The sequence below is a fragment of the Ammospiza nelsoni genome, chromosome 1 (genome assembly GCF_027579445.1).
Source record: "Ammospiza nelsoni isolate bAmmNel1 chromosome 1, bAmmNel1.pri, whole genome shotgun sequence".
Taxonomy (NCBI): domain Eukaryota; kingdom Metazoa; phylum Chordata; class Aves; order Passeriformes; family Passerellidae; genus Ammospiza; species Ammospiza nelsoni.
Window position 1 is genome coordinate 137,834,701 of NC_080633.1, and position 20,661 is coordinate 137,855,361.

Below are 20,661 nucleotides of genomic sequence, written 5' to 3' on the forward strand. Positions count from 1 at the left end.
AAATTTGATCTAAGCAAAATCTGTTAGGAAGGCATCTAAGTAAGAGCATGCTGATTATTACAAAGGCTGGTGGCACTCACCTGCTAGGCTTTTTGGCTTTTTCTGGCATATCAATACTAGAACACTGCAGCATCAGCTGGACTCCAATTCCTGCAGAGCATCTGGGCTGACCTCATACCAAGGGCTGAATCAGAGGATTTGCTTTGATGCCCTGTTTGTGTGTTTCAACATTCTGGGGGGCCATCTGTAAAAACAGGCCTTCTGTTAGGGTTTGCACACAAATTAATTGCTCCAGGTCATCTTGTGCTAGTGCTGTACAGACAGCAGCGTGTTATAGACATGAGATTTGCATTTGGAAAATGTAAATATTCTCCTCTTGCTAGCACCCAAATCAGAAGAACCGTTTCCCCTTTTCAGCCCCAAGGCTGGGCAGCCCATTCATTTCCAGCTTACACAGCCTTCTCTTTAAGCCTGCAGTGATGGATATTCCTCATGCAGTCTATTTCTGTGCTTAATTACTTTTGCTATTAGCAAGCTTTTCCAAATGCCTAACTTAAACCTCACTGTAATTTAAGCCTTTATTTCATAATGGAGAATTAATTCCTTCCCTTCCTATAGCTACCTTTTATATGTTAGAAGCTGCAGTCATGCCTCTCTTTTTTCTTTTAGCAAGCAGCTCCAGTTCCTTTGGGCTGTTGTTTTGGACTGTTCTGCCCTGGACACTCACCAGAGGCTGTATTGCTTCTGAGCATCAGTAGCTGGGCACAAGTTCCAGCTGGGGCCATGCCAGTGCTGAAAGAAGAAAGATTTCCACCACGTCTCACATAGACAAAATCCTGCTTATAAAACTCAAGACAATGGACACTTCTCTGGAAACAGTATAATGTTACTTACCTTGTTACATCTTGTGATTTACTAAGTGCCCTTTCTACCCAGACAGGTCTTCTCCTTTCATACTGGTGCTTATTCTGTTTTGGCTATTGCATATTTGAGGAGACAATTGCCACTACCTGTGTATAAATACTTTTCATTCAATCTATTTTCACCTTCTATTTTTTTTTTTTGTTTTAATTTTTTATTCAATTTGTGAAAAGTATTCTGAATTCCAATCCTATTTTTCAGTCCTTCAGGGAACACTTTCCAGACTGGGGTCATCTGAAAAATTAATAAACACATCCTCTGTGTCTCTGTTCTTAGCAATAATGAAAATCCTGAATGATGCTGGTGAAGGACAGACCACAATGAAACCCTGGCTTAATGAATTTAAGTGCATGTGTACACAATGTGCAATTGATTTAGCACAGAACTCACAGATGGGGATGCCTACCTGTGGTCACTATGGTGATGCTGTAATATAGAGCTGCAAGTCCAACAGAAGGAATGATAGCACATTGCAATAAAAAGGTTACCTTTATTTTCTAACAGGAGTCTAAATGCTTTCCTGGAACCATGTTTTGACCAGGATAATAGATGGTGTCCTGGAAAAAGGCCTGAGGACTTAATTTTTAACACCTGTGCCCAAGAAAATGGGGGAATATTGGTCTGCATCTGTTATTTTTCTGAGAGTTTGCCATTCACATTTGTCACATGGAAAGAATCAGATCAAGGCCTTGAGAGGGGGTTAATTGTGGAGATTTGGTGCTGCAGTTCCACACCAGTAACCTGCTGAGTGCTGAGTACATGTTTCTGCTCGTGTGGCTCTGCAGGACCCTCTTTGTATCAGGCTTCCTTCTCCCTGAAACTCACAGGACTCCTCACTTTATATACATGGTATGCAAAGAATTTGATTTGTTTCAAAAGAATTGCACTTTAAAATGAGATCAAGAATCCTTTATTTATTTTTATATATCATGAATTAGGCAAAATAAAGGAAAACATCTCATATGCACTCAAGAACTTTTTCTGTTGAAAGAGGTAAAAGAAAACAAATGAGAAATTCCTGTGAAAAGGTTTGTTTTACCTTAGAAAAAAAGTGTTTCAGAAAAACGTTCAAGTGGTTCTATGCAATGTCATGTCATCTGCCTCTGAAACCCCTGTAATGACTTTGGCTGTTCTTGATCAGCAAACAACATATAATGGCTTAGTACATGAAGGGCAGCAGTGTCAAAATCAAAGAGCAATCACCTTTGGAAGGCATCCAAAGGAATAGGAGGGAGTTCAGCTGAGGGCCACCAAGATGCTCAGGGTGGGAGCACTCGCCCTGTAAGGATGTGAGGACAGGCTCATCCCAAGGAAGAGACAACTTGGGATATACCTAAAAGTAGCTCCTGATGCCCTCAAGTTCATCAAAGAGATGAAACTTTGCACAGCTGGGTGCCTTGTGGGAGGATGAGAGATAATAACCATAAAATGAAAAAAAAAGAAAGAGAAATTCAGTCTGGATATGAGCAGGAGGACAGGGCAGAGAGATCCTTAGGTTCCTTCCAGCATGAACTTTTCATGATCCTGTGAGCTGTACACTGCCCAAGACATGGCTGTGATTTTAACTTCCACTTAGGATCTCCTCATTCCTTTTGGTCGGGATCGCATGGAGTCAAATACATTACTGAGTGTTTTTCATGGTGTAAATTGTCTGAGCAGCAACTACTGAGGCAACACTGGTTGCAATGTAAAAGTAAACAGCCTGCTTTGAGAGAGAGAAATACATCATGCAGTTTGAGGAAACATCTGCAATTAAAATAATCACTGTGCTGGAACATGGCACTTACTCAGGAAGAGCCATAGGTAGGGAAAAACAATTGTAATACATCATTTTCCTAGCACCCAAACTACAGCAGTTCTACACCACAGATCCGCAGTTTAAAACTTTTGAGTGCAGTGAAAGATTATTTATCTGATCTATATGGTACAGTTCAAATGTCTTGTGATAAAAATGAGCTATTGATCTGAGGAGATTCTAATTTAGATCTGCTCACTTAAAAAGAGTAATAAACTGAAACAGTCTGGAAAGCTTATGTTTCAAATGACTTATCAAGGAGTCAAAAAATTTAGTAGCCTGAGCCAGCAATAACTAACAGTCACCAGAATCCCAGATTTTACTAAGGCAAGTTTTCCTGAATTATTCACAGAAGTATGTGGATAACAGTTCTTTCTGTTACACTGATGTCAAGAGAGATGCTCAACTGTAGTAGATCTTACGAAAATACATGAAAAGTAAAATACATTCTGGAGAGTTCAAAATGTAACTGTAGCAGTGATAGCAAGTAATAGCTTTTCAGGCATAAAGTGTTAGTAAAGTATGAAGAGATCAGCCCCATTTTCCAATAGATTTTGCACTGCTGAAACTTGAGCTTTTGCCAAGGATTTGGTGAGATTTTGTTGCTGAAAATCTGACCAAATAGGTACTTTGGCCATCCAGTTCTCACATCGCACTTTGTTTTTACCTGTCTGGCCTGTATAGCTCTGTTTTTTCAATGAAGTTTATGAAATGAGTATGAATTTAGTGTAATCAAACACTATAAAGGTGAATGTAGTAATTGCTGTAAGATTGCACTCAATTTTCAATAACTCACACAGGCTGTATCCTACACAGTTGTGTGTGCTGTGCCATACCCCCATTAGCAATCTGGATAACAAAAAAGCACAGATGTCCTCAAATGTGAAAATAATGAACAAATGGGAACTAAAAGCACTTGAGAGTGTTAGAATTTAAAACAATACTTTGGAGAAGTGATCTGAAGTCAGGAAGATGAAGAGTGGCATAGCCAAGAGCAAAAACTACTACACTTGGAAAGGAAAAAAATTTAAAAGGAAAAACAACTGGGCAGCAACATAGCAGAAAAGATAGCTAGAGGGAGTTGTAATGTAAACATAAATTATGCCATGCTGTTGCCAGAAAGGCACCTTAAAACCTGGAAAATGGACAGTAGCTCTCCTCTCATCAGCACTTCTGAACCTTGACAAGGAGTGCCATGTCCTGGTTTAGATGTCACACATTCAGAGATAAAGACCTTTGGCTTGATGTTAAGAAAAGCAGCACTTTGAAAATATTTTCTGTAGAGCATGACTGAAATAGAATAGGTTTGACTTAGATTAGCCGACTGGTAGAGAGGCAGAAGAAAGGTGATTTTGCAGAGGGTGTGCAGAGAACAAGGACAAGCAGCAGATTAGGACAATGTGCAGCAAAAGAGAAAGCTGAGCAAGAAACTGTCTAGTTAGAGGAATAGTTATTCAATGGAACAGGTAACCAAGGGCACAAACCTTCCATCACCAAAAGTTTTGAGAAGAGTTTAAAACTGGTATTAATTTCCCCTTCAAAATGCACCCTACCAGGGGAGACATGCCCTCCTAGCTCTTAAGTAGAGTCTCATTAGTAAGAGGAGTCCCAAGCAAGATGGCAGAGAAGATTGCAAGAGATCTTACCCAAAGTTACAAAGATGGACTCCTGAGATATGAAGGATACATGTTTAATTATCCATGATAAGATTTTATTCAATTCCCCCTGTTGGGAGACTGTTTAATCACCACATAATACCTATAAGCTGGCAGAAAATATTTCTTACAGATCCCACTTCCAGTAAAGTAAATAAATATGCACTAGCACAAGACCTGAAGTTCAAAACAGGAGTATCAGGAGTAAGAAGGAGGCTATCTTTGCTTTCTATGAAAAGGACAGCTGCTCAAACAGAGGTGAAATCATGTTTCTTTTTCTTTGTGTTGTGTTGGGGGCTGCACTATGCAAGTTCTGCCAGTGCCCCAGGAGCATTGCACCACTGTTACAGGGACGCTCACGGAGCACTTGTTGAAACTAAACAGATTTAAGGTGTTGTTTCCATGGGGTAATGCTCCAGTCCCTCAAACAGCATGGTTGTTTACTGTGCAGATGGTGATGGGAGTTTGCTGTGAGAGTCCTTTCAACAGCATCTTCAGCTGGACCTGGTGCGTCTCCCCAAACTTCTGCTCACATTTTATGATCCATCTGGGCATTGGTCCTGCATGACCACTCCAGCACATGTATGGTCTGTTTCTACTGATAATATTAAATTATGCACAAAATATGTATCTCAACTTTGTACCAAATGCTGAGCTGTATGCCAATTTCTGCATCTGCACACCTTCCACTGTTTACAAGTATCTTACCTATGCACAGTCTGGTCACTTCTGTATCAGAAACTGCCTGGGTGAGTCATTTGGATGGCCAGGTTCCTGGCCAGGATAATCAACATATCTAATACATAAATATTGCCTGTCAGTCCATCCAGGCACAGCAGAAGCTGCCCAGGGAATCTCCAGGCCAGTCTGACACTTGTGGATGGCTCCTGCAGCAGGTGCCCAACAGCTCTGCTGTGCAGGGGCTGGAGCTCAGGCAATGCCTTCCTTACAAGGCAGTGTTTTGTCTTGGAACATTCCCTTGTTTCATGCATGCAGCAGCTCTGGGACCAGGAATTAAGGGTGAAGTGCTGCACACTCAGGCCAGTCCTCAATCCCCAGCTACACCACACTTAGAGCTTACAGTAGGAAAACTTGAATTTCAAATTTAGGTGTTGTGTTTGACTGAAGTTCCATGGCTTTTACTCCACATATACTCACAGGGCAAAGGGCACAGCTAAGCTTGAGTGGAGCCCTGGGTATGCTGAGCATCTTCTGCACCAATTATCACCTCATTAATTCCCAAGGCAAAAGAACACATTCTCTATGCTTTCACTACTTGCCATGGTAAAACTGAAGCTCTTTATTAAAATCTTCACTCGATGGACATATGTAGAAGTACATAAAACTGATAAGATAGCAAATTAATAATGGCTTGACTGCATCAGGAAGTGATAGAATTGTTTAGTTTAAATCACTGTTTCACAGTTGGTAGATGAGACCTTTCATCTCCTTTATGCAAACCAAACGTCCTGACCCAAAAATGATGTCTGTCATTAACAAGCACAAAGCCCTACTTGTATTTAATCCTTGTACACATTTCTCAGAATGCAGACTTTAATACATCCTTGAAGGTTCTTTCCCCATGACTTTTCCTACATATGTAGTGTAGGTAGGACAATGATGGTACAAAATTCAGTTCAAAACATTGCAACTCCTACTCTGCAACTCCACCAGCCATGTGAGAGCTTTGATACTTTTCTTAGCATTATCTGCGCAATTAAGTTAAATGAATTTAATTACCTGCAAATGAAATGGTTTCACATCATGACTGGTAGTTTCAAAATAAAGGGCCACACTGTAGTTTGGAGATTTGGATGGGAAAAAGATAGGAGGAAAGGTATTTCAAGATGGGGAGATAAGAAATTTGCCATTTTGTTAGAAAATAAAGGATTGTCTTCTTTGAGGAGGTAATTGTAGGTTTTTGGGTCTGAAACATATTCTCCAGTTCTTGCCTAGACACAGAGTGGGAGCTTTGGAAGAAGGAAGGAGATTCACACCGAGAAAAATTCAGAGAATCAAAGGTCAAGTGTTTGGCTTTGTACATAAAATAAGATAGCTAATTTCTTAATTTTTTTCCTAGTTAGACAGCAAACTAAATAGTGGAATAACTTTCCTGGAATTAATTTTTCATTTACAAACCAGAATCCAAGTCCCCTCTTGGATGTAGAGGTGTGAATCTGTTAATAGTTTGAGGTCAGATATCATATAATCATAAATCATAGACTCATTTGGGTTGGAAGAAACCTTATCTATAATTTGGTTCCAGCCCTCTTGCCATGGGCACTGCCATGGGCATCTTCCACCAGACCAGGTAGCTCAGAGCCACATCCAACCTTGCCTTGAACACTGCCAGGGAGGGAGCACAACATCTCTGGACAGCCTCTGTCAGTGCCTCACAACCTCACAGTACAGAATTTCTTCCCGATGCCTAATCTAAACCTGCTTCTTTCTGTTTGAGGCCATTTCCCCTTGTCCTGACATTTCATGTCTCCTGTTGGCAGGAGACCTTTAGGTGCTGGGAGGTGCTATAAGATCTTCCTGGAGCATTCTCTTCTTCAGGCTGAGCAATCCCAGCTCTCACAGCCTGTTTCTACAGAAGAGATGCTCCATCCCTCTGATCATTTTCATGCTCCTTATCTGTACTCACTCCAACAGGTCCATGTCCTTCTCTCTCAGGGCCCCAGAGCTGGATGCAGCACTGCAGGTGGGGTCTCAGGAGAGCAGAGTGGAGAGGAGAATCCCGTCCCTCACCCTGCTGGTCACATCATGTCTTCAGAAACATCAGTGACAGCTCTTCAGAAGAGCTAATTCCTAAAGAAGTTCATTTCATAGCCATCCACTGGGAAGTCCAGTGAACACAGGGGTGCATGGCTAAGAATTTTGGAACTGAAATATACCAGGATAGCTCATGGAGATGAAATTCTGAGGATTTGAGTTTCTGTAGCTGTAAAAGCCAAAAAAATGTCACGGGTCTTCTCAGGAAAACATTTTGAGATAAAAGCAACCTGATAGCATTGTAGGAGAAAAACCAATTTGGAATCAGGAAATTGCCATACTTCAGTGGATACTCCAGCCATATAAATATCCACTGGCTGTGGAAAGCTGCTTTCAAATAAATGGAAGTAACATATTTTTGCAGTATTTTAAGGGGAAAAGAATCTCCTTTTTACCAAACAGACTTACTCTTTATATGAGACTAGGGGATTTCTACAGCTTTCAGCATCACACCATCTGAATGAAGGATTATATTTATAATCATAAACGCAAAGAACCCCAAAAATGCCACTCTGCTTCATACTCAGGACTTCACAGATACAACCAGAAGAGAGCTCCAAAGCTCACTGGAAATGACCATACTATTTCAGTGGCCTTCAAATCAGAGCACAGGGGCACAGGCTGCTTGAGTCGAAGCATTCCTCCTTTGTTACACCACTGTTTGGTCCTCACACTGGATTGGCAGCGTTTTATGCCTCACATGATGCTATAAATAAAAAAAATCTCTTGAATAAATCAATTAAATAAAAAAGTCCTTGCAATATGTGACAGATAGATGCTGGTAGTTCCCATAAGGGTGGACAGGAAAGGGGTTAATGGCCTGCAGGAAAGCCCCTGAAGGTGCCTCCAGCCACACAGGCATCTGCCTTCCAACCCATCAGGGGCAGTCACAGCAGCAGGACTGGGTACTATAGAAACAGAAACTGAAATATTAGACCTCTTAAAGCCATATTTTTCAGCAGTCGCTTCTGTGGATTTTCAGAGTATTTGGGATGCTAGCTGGAAAAATACAGGTGATTTTCTGCACATGAAAAGCCACTAGACTTTTTTAAGTGCAAAAATACAACAAAAGTGTTGTTACTTACATAGCAGGAAAAAGTCATGTTGTTTTCCACAGCTAGTAAAGGGGTAATAAATACCCCATGAACAGCAACTGAATTTCCAGATTTAAGGAGGATTTTGGCTATTTCATGCAAGAAGGACACATGCACGAGATCTACACACTCATGGATGGGTGTCTAAATCAGCCTGAATTATTGCAAATGATTCCTAGTGAGAAGGTACCCAAATGCAGTGTATTGAACTGCATTATTAATTTGAACTGAAGTATGCTGGGTACCTGTCCCATCTCCTGAAGCTCCTACCTGCTTGCACTTGTGAGCTGGATCAACACCACTGTGTCACTTGATTAGTTGTATTTAGTCAGGGGTGTTTCATTTGTGCCTTATTTTCTCACTGTAAACCAAATTTTATTCTTATTAACAAAATGCTACTCACTTGACATCAGCACAGTAACTCCAGTGCAAGAGGAAACAGGCTGTGTTTACATTCACTTTGCTGCTGATTATTTAGACCTCATAAGGGAACTTGGGAAAAGACCAGGCAGTCTATCAGCTATTAACTTACAGGCTATTTCACACTTCATATGCCTTTTCTCTGCTTTCAGAACTGTGTTGCTCAAAAAGGCTTGTCAAATTCCAGTGACTTTTGCAGTCTGTGCTCAGGCTGCCTGTGTTAGTTCACTGAGTATGGATTTCCAGTACCTCTTTTACATTTTCATGTATTTTACAAATATACATCTCTTCTATCATTATCTGGAATAGCCAGATGCCAATTTTCTTCTGTCCTAATTGCTGCTAATGACTTATTGATGTAAGCAGTTGCTTTCTATCTCTTACTGCCTTAGAGGTACTTATATAAAGCTTTTTAATGCAGTATCAGGAGAAATATTTCTTGGTGAGAGTTAAGGTCTGGCATACCTTTCTTGATTCTAGTTCAGTACAGATTTACTGAATACCTACCAAGATGGTGGAGGTCAAAACACTTAGAATTGTAGGTCCATTCCCTAAGTGTTTTTGTTCATAATGAGTAAGCATGTCACTATAAACGTGCTACAAAAATGTAACACAAATAATATACCCTACTCTGTGCCTATCATGTTCAGTGCTGGGATTCATTGTTACTGGCAGCATTATAAGTGGGACAAGCACTTTCATGGCCACAAGTGGCTCCTGTTGAACTGCAAAATTCCACCAACATCACAGAATTTTCCATCAGATCACATAAGGCAGTAAGTGGGTCTGTGATATCTAAAGCCATTCCTATTCAGGTCCCTGATTTGGGATTTCTAGAAGCCTCTTATCTTTCACAGAAGAGAGCTCCTCAGTGGCAGCCCTACAGAAATTTCCAGAGCTTCTCACTACTTGTCCACAAGTTCTGCTGTTGGTGCAATCTGTGTGAGAGGTCCTGACTGCAGGGTGATGCCTCAGAAAGCTAAAATCAGACTTGTGGAGGATCCAGCACATCACCACAGAAAATCTCACTTAGGCAATCACAGGAAGAGTGAATACAGAAAGTAAAGCAAGGATCTGAGGCACTCAGTCTAATTAATGCTTGGCTGGACACATGTACCAGGGAACTTTTTGATTTCTGACCAAACCATAGAATAACCTCTGATAATTATCTCAATAAATGCAGAGGTGACAAACCAAATAGAACACAATTTTATGCTCTTAAAAGGAAGAATATATTTGCTGTTTGCAGCATTTTAATACTTAGGAAGGAGCTCTTAAGTTATATTTCATATTATTGGTATGGCACTGTCTTGTAAAAGTGTTTCTAAATAGTTGTCTCTACTTCTAAAGAACAGTGCTAAAAGTAGATAACAAAAAGGTTAAACTCACTGAATGGTTAAGACAGAAAGTGGGTTTTGGCATGCACAATTAGAAATTTTGTCAATTTTGCAAACTATTCCATTTTATGTATATTTGTATTAATTTCTGCAATTAAGCACCTCACACAACATACATTTAATGTAGAATTTTTATTTATCAAATTTGACTTTCATTTTTAATTTATGGGTAATTTTTTCTTTTACCTTTGTATTTCAGTAAATGCAAACTCTTATAACTTTAAACTCTTAAAATTCTTAGGTTTTTTCTTCAAGTTATATTTAATGTTTTAATGCTGGTTTAAACAAGGACAGTAGTGGCATCTGTCAGAGAAATGCTGCCAATAAAATTCAGTGCATTTTTTCAGCAGAGACTATAAAGAACACCTCTGACTATAATGTCATTCAGAAACATGGTTGTAAAAGATGCTCATATCTTCCTGTTTACTCTCACCTTGAGATTTATCATGATGGAAGTTAGTGTCGTAAGAAAATTCAAGGTTGTTTTCTTCCAAGCACCTCCTGTAAATTGCACTGAGTAGCAGGAGAGAATTGTTTTTAATAGTGTAAGAAACAGGAAGGCTAATTTTGGAAGCATTTAAAATATTCTGCCATTGAATATTATCCCTTTTTGTCAATCATGTGGTAGATACTCCTGACTGAAACAAAAGGGCACAATCAAGTTCAGATTATTTTTAATGCAGTGGTTGGTGCTTAAAGCAATTGTGTTACTAAAAGAGCAGGACAATTATGAAAAAAACTGTCCTTGTATTTGGAGCAGCTTTGGCCTACAGCTGCTCACTGAAGTAAGTCTTCCATAGAAGAGGCACTGTTTAACCTCAAGCAGTGGAAGGTAGAAAGAGAAAATTGTCTTTTTGTAGTCACCTTTGTCCTAGACATGGCATCCACTGAAACATCCGGAAGGGGGCTGGTGCCAGCTGATATTTGGAGTGCCTGTTGAGCCCTTGCAAAGGCATTCACATAGCAGTTTCCTCTCATCAGCATGTTCTGCCTTCCATTTCTGAATTCATCCTTTGTTGCAACAGACATGTCATGGGCTGGTCTTAGTTTGGGATGAAGACACCCAAAATTAGGTGTTTTCAAATAAATGTCTGCATGTGAACTTGGTGCCCAAATCACTGCTATAATCAGTACCCTCAGGGAAGCGTAGACAGATCAAGCTGCCAACCTGGTGAGAGCTGAATCTCTCTACTGACTCTCTCTATGTTCCTCAATCTAAGAGCAGTTAGGGTTCTATTCAGTTAGTGAACATGTGCCATTTCAGATGACCTAGGACACCCACACAGCTGGCAGACACAGCCATGACCTGCAGGAGACACATCTGCTTCTAGAATTGCAGCTGAAGGCCAAATGAGCATCTCAACAAATTCACAAGGGTGTCTTGAAAAGCACTAGGCACCTATGTTTAGGCACCTGAATCAAGATCCTACATTTAGACATCTTAATTTAGATGTGTCGGTCTTGAGCTAAATGCCTGCACTGCAGAGGATTTTTGAATCTGAGTTACCTTTAATCACTAAAGAAGTCTGTAAGAATCACATGTTCCTCAGAGGGAGGTAGAGACCCCTTCTGTAGTACCACATTATGGGGAGGACCTTTATGGATACTAAATCTTTCCATGTGGAAAGTGCTGTTGGTAAGCTTAAGATGCTAAAGAAATCCAATTGCAGAACTGGAGAATTAGAGTGGCTATATACAGTTTCATCTGCTCACACAAAGATACTGACTGCTTCTGTTAAACTGGGAATTAGATAAAGTATCACTGTTGCAGTTATTTTAAACAGTCTTAATGCATTTTTTCAAATTAGATGAATCAGTAAGTGGGAAAACAGGTTTTCAGAGTACCTTTAGCAGAATACTGTTAGCATAATAATTAACAGCTAGCAACCCACATATTCTCAGTGAATAAAGGTTTACTGAAGCAAAATGAATAAAAAATAGAAAAGGTCTATTCAAATCCCAAACAAATAGAAGCTTCTTTTTTGCCACAGAAACTGAGAGATAACTACCATCTCTGAAAATTACTTCATTGATTTTGACTACATATGATTCAGGTACTTCAGCCTAAATGATTCTATCCTTACTGGTCTCCATAAAATACTACCATGGAAACAGAAAAAAGACACGTCTTGGATTCCTAGAAGTGGCAAGATAGACAATTGCCCTATGAATAAACATTTTGAAGGTACAATTCAGTACTGACCCTCTACTGGGTCATGGCTCAGATGGACACGGAAATGCACTGGATCTGTTGAATTGTCAAACCATTTTTACTGCTTTAAGTATCTTATCTTTACCCTGATTTCTTCTCCTGAGCTCTGTTTTAAATCTTGGTAAGTCCCCAAAGACAGCAGAACCCAAGTTTCAGCCTGGCTGTGGTTACAGACTTCACCCAGGATCTTTTCTCCACCTGAGAGCTGAGAAGTTGCAGTGAACCAACTCTCTACTGGCATGGGTTGTTGAGGTTGTCTTGACTCCAGAATCAGAAATCATAATCGTGTCTTCAGCCTTCTTCACCAGAAAAAGAATGAAAAAACTAGCAACTACTTCCTTTACTTAACCTGCTGCTTCACTTGTTTCCCAAGAGTAACCCTGACCCAAATGAGGAGGTCAAGGTGACCAGTTCTCCTCAGCAGAAAGAGCAGCTGAAGGAAAGGTACCTTTTCTTCCCAGAAGGTTTTGTGGTAGGAACATTGCAAACAGTATCTGAGCAGTCATGCCTCTCTGTGTATGAATGAAACACAAGCATATTTCTCCTTAATGTATGGTGAGCCAATATGTGCATTTATGCAATGTGTGTTGAAAGCGTTTGGTGAGTAGAAAATCTCCAGTAGGAGTCATGGTTGCTCCATGAAACAGGAAAAGCAAGGTCACACAAAGCTCACTGCCTTCTCTCACACTTCAAGAAGATGGAAAGTAGCCAAACAGATGAGAAACATGTCGTGTGGGAGTGTGCAGCACATTTTCAGACGATCTTCACAGGTCTCTCGGCCATGGCATGAGTGACGTGAGCTCCATGCCCCCACACTGTGGAGCTCTTTTGTTGTCTGAGGAGCACTGTCCACCTCCCACCGTACCTATTGATGGGCACCTGGTGAACCTGCTTCATGGTCCTGCTTAGATCTCATCCTTTCAATAACAAGGATTTGAAACTTCAGATATTTTCAGAGGCCCAAGGAACAGACGGGCTTGGTGTGGTTTTGATATCAGACCTTAGGAGGAGAGCTACTTCTGGTACATGAGGGGGTGGTGAGACATTTTAAGTAAGTAGTCAGATGTATTCCTGTCTTCTTGAACCTGCACAATGACATTAGAAGAAAGAGTGTTAGGAGTGTGCTTGAAAAAGGAACACAAGTTTTTTAAAACTTTCACAGAAAATAGTCCATAAGGAATTCTGAAAGTTAAAAAGAATTGAGGGAAACTGTAGGGAAGGTTTGTGACCTGAAGAGAGAAAACGAAAGGAGGTGAACTTACTTAGTCTTTGAAAGCCAAAGAATATTGCAGAGTGGTTAAAAGTGTCTATAAGAGGAGGATATCAGATAACAGCATGATTTTAAAAGAAATAGCAGGTCATTCCTTAACAACAATATCAAATAGCTGAAGGCTGAAGTTTGAAAATAAATTGAAGAATTAATTAAACTGCCAGCTAAAATAATTGAAAATAGAGCAATTCCATTTGTTTTCCAGATAAATGACTTTGCAACCAAAAGTTTTCTCTGTGGAAATGTGGATGTTTTTTTATTTATTTTCAGTACAAATTTGCTGTTCCATGGTTCAACTTTTACTGGCATGTTGCCCTGCTGGCATGAACATTACATTTCTTATTATGGCCTGTTGCAAAAAGGTCTCATGATGTATATGGCTTCTCAACAAGAAAGGGAGAGACAAGTATACCAAAGTATGGAAATTAATCAGATTTGATTATGGTGAGTTTGAGAGAATCACACCTCCTGTGTTTGGAGTTGTTTTCAGAAGCATTCTTCTGAGAATCAATTACACTGATTTCAGGATTCAAAATAATTAAAAGGGAGGGAAACATTTTTTAAACAACTTTAGTTAGTACATGCTAGCTGAATAAGCGCATGATTAAGTATCTGTTGCTCAGACACCTCTTAATCAAGACTTGTTATCTCTTTAAAATATGTCTTCACTTAGTTTCTTGCATATACATGAAACTCTGGTTGAATATAAATCCTTACTCGAAAACTAGGCAAATTTTAGTCAAGCCTATCTGATTTTCCTTGAATTAAACTGTAAATAATGGAAAACTGTAGAATCTAATTTTTTTTACATCTACTTATTGATGCCAACTTTTCTGTCAAATATGCTTCAGTAAATATAATAAAAGAAGTCTGTATGTCTGATGATATTTCAAAAGTTCACACAAAAAGAGCAGGAGGACAGGTCAGATGAACTTTACGGAGCATAGGTCAGTTTGCAAACTTAAAAAGAAAAAAGAGAAAGAAAGACAATGAAGAAAAGACAAAAGCAAAGTTCCACAGAGAGAAGGGACCAGCAACATGGAAACCTGGTGAGGTCTGTCTTTGCTGAAGTTCCTTCCTTTGCACTATTTAGGTGCCTTCTTCGACTTGGTTCCTAGTAATGCTCTAGGTAAAAGTTACACACATGGCAGAAATTTGCTACAAGAAGAATTTACTGTCATTCCTCCCATTAATAGATGGGAATGCAATATTCATTAAAAAGATTCCAGACTCCAGTCATCCCCTAATGATCATGCAAATTCTCTCATCAATGCATAATAGAACAAAAGAGATCTGTGCATTAGGAATTACTTCTACCACTTTCCATGGCATTCATTAAAATGTCATCTTTCAAACAACATTTTGCAGAAGTTACTTATCAGATTTGCTTATGGGACACATCAGAAAGAGGAGGAAATGGCAGATGTTTCCCTGCAGTTCTGTTTTGTTTTTCTTGGCTTAGCTGGACTTCAATGTGCCACAGGTAAAATACAGCATAAAATATTTATGCTTGGTGTTGAACTTTATTTCTGCAATATAAACAAAACATCAGGATTTCCTTTAGGATGTGGGAAGATTTCATGAAAATCCTTGCAGACCCAAGAGGTAGAAAACAGCAAAAAGAAAATCTGTGCTACTTGTGCCCACACTCTCTTGAGCAATGACAGGAAGGTATCTTTAGCTGAGGTGCTGGTTTGTAGTGATTTTTATGACTTAGGTTGCTTTCCATAATGTTTTTACTTACAGTAGTACAGATCTCTCTCAAAAAAAAAATTTATATCATATGCCCTGTCATCTGCCCATAGTCATGGACAGTGGTGAGAAAAAGCTGCAGTGAATTACACTTCAGAGGTAAATATTGACAGAAAGAATCTCAAGCCAAAGTTAGTCTGGGAAACTGGGCTGCCACTAGGAGGGAAGGATTAAAAGGATGGACATCTGAAATTTAATCCAGTTTAGGCTCCTGCTCTGAATTGGTGTCAGGATGCACTTTCCCTTGACTACATGGGGAGCCACAAACTAAGCCTGTAACATAGGTAAGGTGTATTAAAACTCCTTACATTGACCAAGATCTCTCCTCTCAAGTGCATTTCAGCTATTACTTGCCTGGGATAGCTGTGAGCAAATCGTATATGATTGCTGCTTTCCTTCTGCTGGAAAAACCTAAAACTTAATTCACCATGAAATAAGACCATGAGCTTAAATGATAGCTAAAATGGCTGTGAAGCTGCTCAAGTTTTGTGAGAAGTGAAAAATCCATGAAATGCCTGAAGGAGGATAGTAAAACAGTAGTCCCCTGATGGTGTGTCCTTCTGGCCAGTGTACCATGCTCAGGGGTTAGGAGAGCATCACTCAGGTCACTTCACACCAGGAACAACCACCCACTTAGGGCTGACCTGATTGCTGTAAGATGTCTAGAGCAGTTCAGTGAGCAGCAAACATATTTTTTAGGTGAGAAATGCAATGTAAACCCCTTGACCTTGCTGTGCTTATCCACCTCTGAGGATAGGAATTTCATTTTCTCTTTGTTTGTAGCAGCATGAGGGAAAATAACAAGGCAATCTTCACCTGGATTCATCTCAGGTGAGGTTCATTTATCAGGTACCAAGTTGCTCTAAAAACAATTCAACTTCTACATAACAGAGAGTCAGTTAGCATTAGATTTTTTGCTAACTTTCTGTCAATGTATTTGAGCAAAAGAACATTTCAATATCAGGGTTTTTCTTTATCTGATGATGACACTATTTGAAAGGGAGCAGGGTTGAGGCGAAGAATACAAAGTCACACTTGAGTAACTTTAATCATTAAGAACTTGCTCTTTCATAATTGGCTAAAAATCCTCCCATGTTTCAGTTGTTAGTTCAATGGATTAACAACACAAGGACACTGACCTGCCGTGTCTTTTCAGGAGGACCTTGCTGAGTGGAGATCCAGGAGCATTCAGCTCATTATGCATCCTAGGCAGGGGAGGATCAATCCTACTTCAGAGAGGGAAGATGGAGAGCAGAAAATGTGGGAGAATTAATGGAAAGGCACCTTTTTTTCTTCTTTTTTTTTTTCTTCTTTTTTCTTCTTTTTCCTTCTTTTTCCTTTCTTTCTTTTTTTTTACCCCAAACTTCAGAATCTCTAAAGTAAAAAAAAAGGAATCTGTGTTAGGTCTGAAAGTAAGACTAGGTACAAAACCAGCTAGTGACATTTTAAGGGAAAAACATCACTGTAAGAATTACTTTGGCTTGTTAAAATTTCTGGGGAGAAAAGAGACTACAACCAAGCAAGCAATGGATTTAAACCATATCAGATTTGGGAAGAAATGATCACTGCAAGAGCTCTTCAAGACCGGAAATGCTTTGCTGAGTAAATTATTTACATCCATTCCTGGTTTCCACAAGTAATAAAAGAAATCTGATTTTCACCATCTTCTTGCTGCAGTTTAGAAAAGTGAAAAATTATGACAAGGTTTTTGCTGTGGGACACTAACAGGGCTCTTGTGGGTCAGCATACTCCTGTTCTCTGGACCAAGAGCTAAAGCTGAGGAAGTTGGTGGCTCTAATCTGGCATTGGTGTTACAGGGATCAAAGAAGTCAGTCTGGTTACTGGCTTCCATCAGCCAGGACCCTGTACCAGAGATTAATCACTCTACAAGAATTAAACTCAGAGAGAGAGTTTGACCAAAGCTCTGCAACTCTAACCCAGTTTGATTGCAGTCAATTTTTAGTATACCCATTTGCAGGATCAGAATCTTTAAGCTAGAGACAGCTGACGAAACAGTTCTTCGATTGGTAAATGCATTTGTATTAAATGTTTAGAGGACAATTTGATTGCATTTTTCAGAGGGAAAAAGTCCAGCTGCCTTGTTCTGACAGTGTTAAAATGCTTTTTGTATTTCTGTTTAAAATTTATTCAATAAATTAGATATTGTGCATTGTAGGAAACTTTTTTCCTAATACGTGGCATTATCACAATTTAAAGGTTTTGCTGTTTTTAACTTAAACTAACTGAAATTTCACTGAATGGGAAGTTTCACCAAGCTGGCTCTAAGTTTTCATTTAGAATTGAGAATAATGACAGGGAAGTCACTATTTCCTAGAGAACAACAATAAACCCATGGATTTTCATCCAGATGTACCACTAACAATAATTGGAGATAAATTGGGGAGAAATTTGAAAGGGATTTGAAAATGGAAGCAACACTCTCAAAGCAATAATATTTTTGACATATTCATATTAGTATGATAGCTCATTCTGCATTGTCAGATGCTAGGTTGATAATCTAGTGGAAGGCTGCTGCCTACTAAAAGATAAATTTTCTTATCTAGTATATACAATATTTTCATCCCTATTGCCTATTTTAGGGTTTATAACTTGTCTTCAAATCTGAGTAATACCAACATATACCAAGCCTCAAACTAAATTCCTAACTGGAATTCAACTTCAGTACTTTGCCCATCAGTGTTCCTGGTGTAGAGTGTGGTGGTATTCTGCTCTGATGCTGGCATCCAAAAATTACATGGTTGTATGTAACTCAGACAAAGTGTCATTGTCACAGGAGATAAATGTTCTTAAAGGATCTACCAAAGGCAGACATTTACCACTGACTTCCATTTAATCAGGAAGATTAAGGTAAGTAAATACAAATCTGTTATAAAAACAACTTCTGACATGTATTGTGTTTTTGAGGAAAAGTACAAATATCTTTCAAGCAAATCCAGAACTGTTTTGAGAGCAAGAAAAACAATATCATTTGGTGTCACCCTGAAGATTGGTTTTACCTAGGTACACACCAAAGTTCCTGCTCTAAGGAAGGAAACTATGTAGATTTACAAAAGACTAGCATTTTATACAACAGAACCATGCCATCACTTTCAGGCTGTTATCATAGAGCAGTGGATTTATTATTTGAGAGACAAAAATGCTATTACCGGACTTGGTTTCCTTAAGTCTATAGACTAGATTCACAGACTTCAAAGCTCTAGGTTCAGCACTTTTGTCTTTTTTACTAGATAAAGCATGATGACAAGAGCTCTAGCCTTCTACTGAGTCAGAGAATCTCCTGAGAAAGATTTACATGAGGACAGACTGCTTGCACATGTCTGCCGCAGATGGATTTCTTCAGCTTTCTATATTGCTGTTACTCATAGCTACTTTACACATCACTTGTTTTAGTTTTGATGCAAAGACAGTTTTGGATTTGTTAATGTACAGCCTACAGCTTAATCAAAACTCACAGCTTTCAATACTCAAAGGAGGCTTATAAGAAAGATGAGTACAAACTTTTTAACAGAGCCTGTTACACTAGGGCAAGAGATAATGGTTTCAACCTAAAAGAGGGACAGCTCAGGCTAGATATAAGGAAGACATTTTTTACAATGAGGATGGTAAAACCCTGGCACAGGGTGCCCAGAGAGGCTGTAGAAGCCCCATCCCTGAAAACATTCTGGGTCAGGCTGGACTGGGCTCTGAGTAACTTGATCCAGTTGAAGATGTCCCTGCTCATTGCAGGAGGGTTGGAGCTAGATAACTGTCACAGACATCTTTTCATTAAAAATCCTTTCTTAAGATTTTTTTCCTTCTGAGAAGCTGAGAGGCCTCAGAAATAAAATGTAAACAATGGTTATCTGCTGCTGTGGAATGCAACAGGTGGATCTGTGATTGGTCTCATGTCGATGTTTCTAATAATTGGCCAATCATGGCACAGCTGTCTCTCTCTCTGTCTGAGCCACAGACCTTTGTTATTCATTCCTTTCTATTCTTAGCTGAGCTAGCCTTCTGAGATGAAACCTTTTCTTCTATTCTTTTAGTGCAGTTTTAATGTAATATATATCATAAAATAATAAATCAAGCCTTCTGAAATATGGAGTCAAATTCTCGTCTCTTCCCACAGCCTGAGACCCCTGTGACCACCATCACAGATAACCTCTGAAGGTCTCTTCCAGTTCAAACCATTCCATGATTCTGTGAATTTATCTGAATATTGCTTTTTACCCATTTATATCATTGCACTTCAAAACACTTAACTAAGAATGTGATAGCTTTTGAGGCAACAGAAAGAAATAAAACCCACATATGTTTATATGTTTATATGACATGGTCACCATCACCCAGCAGCAAGTAGCAGAGCCTTGCTGCAGGCACACCTGTGTGCAGTTTTCCAAGCAATGCTGCATCCAGGATTTATCTGACTGCTATTTGGGGCTTTTCAAAAAAAAATCATGAAAATAAAAACAAATACCAGAGGGTGGAGCATGATATGAAGGCTGTGAGGCTGCCAGAGGTGCTCAGAATTGGCCTGAATCATTCCTGTGGGACAGTAGCTAAAAGGGGCTGAGTGCTGGGTGATGAACTTTCTCTCAAATATATTTGCCTTGTGAGCATATAACATGGCCTTGCCCTCAGTGCATAACTTGGAGCTCTATTTCTAGCTATGATTTGCAACCAGTTCATTTTTCACTCATGGAAGAACTGCAGAATGATTAATATTTCCAAGTGTTTGTCACATCAAGAAGAAACAAATGTGCATTTATATTTGTCTTGTATTTATGGATAAAATTCCTAGGGACCCTATTCTGATGTACAGCTGCAGATAGTCACAGGAACCTGGCACAAAAAAGATTTCTTTATTAAGGTGTGCTGCAGCATGCTGGGGCAATGAGTGTCCCAACAATATTCAGTGACAGAGATGCTTGGGAAAATGAAGGACAGAAACCAAACAGCATTTAAGGACTTTGGGAAATGTTTGCACTGAGAAGATGCTGCTAATTAGGAGATACTCCCCAGGAATACCGGAGTCCATAGACAACAGGTCATATTTCACATAAGAAATTATTTACAGCCTTTCTCCAGCCTTGTCAAAGCAATAAAGAAATAGAGAGGATGGAATTAACTGTGACCCCAATAATGTTTGATCTTGGCTGGGAGAACCACGGTGAGCAGTAATCAGGGCTGATGTCAGAAGGCCCCCTGTGAGCCAGGATGGGATTTTCTGGGGGCAGAGCTGCAGCTCACCGCATTGCAGAGGCTCCAGGCAGCTCCCACCAGCCTGTCCTGCTCCAAGTGCTCTCCAGCTCTGTTTGGATGATTTCCTTGTGCTGTGTAATTGCAAGATCTTTCTAGCTCCTTACACAC